The following is a 2,991-nucleotide window of genomic DNA, read 5'->3' on the forward strand; positions in this document are numbered from 1 at the left end:
TTTTATACTAACCATAATAAGGATGGTTTAGTTGGCTTTGCTGATGCTGGATATCTATCAGATCCACATCAAGCTCGATCACAGACAGGATATGTTTTTACACATGGAGGAACGGCCGTATCATGGCGTTCCATGAAACAAACCATCGTGGCCACATCATCCAATCATTCGGAAATATTGGCCATTCATGAGGCTAGCCGCGAGGTTGTTTGGGTGAGATCGATGATCCAACATATCCGATCAGATTGTGGGATGGTCGAGTGTAAAGAACCGACCATTATCTTTGAGGACAATGCAGCTTGCATTGCTCAACTCAAAGATGGTTATATCAAAGGAGACAGGACAAAACATATTTTGCCTAAGTTCTTATTTACCCACGATTTGCAAAAGACTGGAGAGGTCAAAGTGATCCAAGTACAATCTAGTGATAACTCGGCCGATTTATTTACTAAAGCACTTCCGACCTGTACATTCAGGAAGCTCACGCATCAGATTGAGATGCGTAGGCTGAATGATCTCCACTGAAGTTCTCATCAGGGGGAGTAGTACGTGTTGTACTCTTTTTCCTTCATCATGTTTTTGTCCCACTGGGTTTTTCATGATAAGGTTTTAATGAGGCAACATTAAGCGTATTACAATCCTTGTATGGCTATGGCATCCAAGAGAGAGTGTTATAAATCAATTGATGGATGTCCATAACCGGCCCGGTCCATAAACCGGGTCATCCGCAGGAGAGAGAGAGAGGAGAGAGAGCCGGCCTATTGAAGAGAAAGAGAGGCGGTCATATCATGTTTTTCTTTTCCTTGTATGATTATGATTTTCTTTCTTTGTAATCTTTTCATTATTATGTATTAGTAGTTTTTCCTAATCCTAGTGGATTTAGGTTTTGGATACTTTTTTTTTTACTTATCTTGTAAACCCCTATGTAAGGGAACACTTTATGATTAATGAAAGAACAGAAACATTCAGCTCTAAATCTATTGTTTCACAACAGTAAATATACTAATCGGTTTGTTTTTTACAAATATGTTTTCTATAACAGAATATACTCAACTAACTATTATATATTTGTCTTTGTTTTACCCTTGAATTTCAAGGTTAGTGATGACTAAAGAAGGAAAGGAAGCTATGGAGAAGAAACCCAAAATGTAACTTCAATGAAGTTTTTTTTTTTTGAAAAAGGGTTATCATTATCAACGAAATTGTTGCTTCCATAGATATCTCTTTTTGGAAAACTCATAATAATTGTATTTTTTTTGTAAACCGTAATTGTTTTACCCTTCTAAATGTTTTGCTTCAAATGTTACACCCCTAATTGCTGGTCTCTATTTTATCCAGCTACCAAATGTGACTAAAATGGTATATAGTTTTGATATAAAAATAAATAAATCACTATCATTTGGTTAATCTAAAAATTATATGACTTGCGCTTTAAATAAATACAGATTTTGACACATAGAATACTTTAACAATTAGATTTTGACACATAGAATACTTTAACAATAATAATAAATATCAAAACAAACTAATTGCCTAAAAAAAAATTTGATCCAATTTTAAAAAATAATAAATTCAAATAACTACATTCCTAATTTTTCTCCCGGCATCACCACCACGTTCAGTGATATAATCAGATTTAAAACTGCATTTATCTCTTCTTCTCCAATGCATCATATTTTTTATTTTCTCTCTGTTCAAAGCTTCGACTGATGCAAACATCATACAAGTAATAATCTTTTAATTGTTAATTTCAGGTTGAATATGACATGTGAATATACTCCTGTTTTAATCGTCAACAATCAAGGTAACATTGGTATTTAGTATTTACAAATATGTTCTTTATATGGCTTATCTTTAAGAAATTAACTGTTATCTTGCTTTTGCATTTACCAAAACTGAAACAGAGAAGGAAGAAGATAAAAGAAAAAAACTAAGATTTAATGAGAATGAAAGAGCTTTCTCTCTCTGCAACAAACATAGTGAATCTTATATATATAAAAGAGACTTGTCTATCTTCACAGCCCTCCACATCATTTTTCAGGATGTGGCATTTTTGGACACGTGTCACACTTTAATTATTCTCCAATTTTTTCGTTAACGAACGCTAAGTGGGTCATTGCAATTTCTGACTTTTAACCAAAACCAGGTTATGTATACGCTTCTGTTCTCTTTTTTTATTCAGGCCCAACGTATCATTGCTTAGTGCTTAGACCCATTAGGAATATCAAAATAGATTATCGTCGCCGACCCTTCCCTTACCTGAAGCCTCCTTCGATGAACTTCCTGTAACGCCTTCTTTCTCCATTGATTTATACCTTAAATCCATTCATTAACTAGCTTTAGTCCACGCCTCCCACTCTATAGCATTTAATCGACCTCACCATCTTCATATGCAACCGAAAACCGACGGGAGGGCTCCTCCTATAAATTTCAACGCTCCGAGCGTTATACAGCTCCATCTCTGTGAAATCTAGAAGTATTGTCTCTGGTGATTACTAACTCCAAAAATGGAAACTTCCTACTCTTTTCTTGGTGATATGAATTAGTTTTGTCATTTCTTGGCTTTTGTACTCAAAATATCAGTAACTTTTTCTTCCTCATCTCTCTTTATGTAGTTCAGATTTAAAAGACAATGTTTTGTCATTCTCACTGGCTTGTTGCTTGATAATTTCATCTTGAACAACAAAGAAAAGAGTTATTGTTCTGTTTTTTTTTTACTTTTTAATTTGGGGTGTCTACGATCTTTCAGAACAGGATTGGTGGTACTGGAATGGACATGAGAAGCACAGCCAAGGTAATCTTTTTATTTTATTTATACGTTGATGAAAAAGTTAGCAAATTTCCTGTAAAATAGAATCAGAATGACAAAGTTTAATGATCTCTGTTTGGTTTACTTTTACACTCTCCCTGGATCTGCAACCAACCATCAAAACTCCCAAAAAAAGAACTATGATGGTTCCAACACTTGGTGAAGCTCCTGGGGAAGATAGT

The sequence above is a fragment of the Brassica oleracea genome, chromosome C9, assembly GCF_000695525.1.
Source record: "Brassica oleracea var. oleracea cultivar TO1000 chromosome C9, BOL, whole genome shotgun sequence".
NCBI classification, from domain to species: Eukaryota; Viridiplantae; Streptophyta; class Magnoliopsida; order Brassicales; family Brassicaceae; genus Brassica; species Brassica oleracea.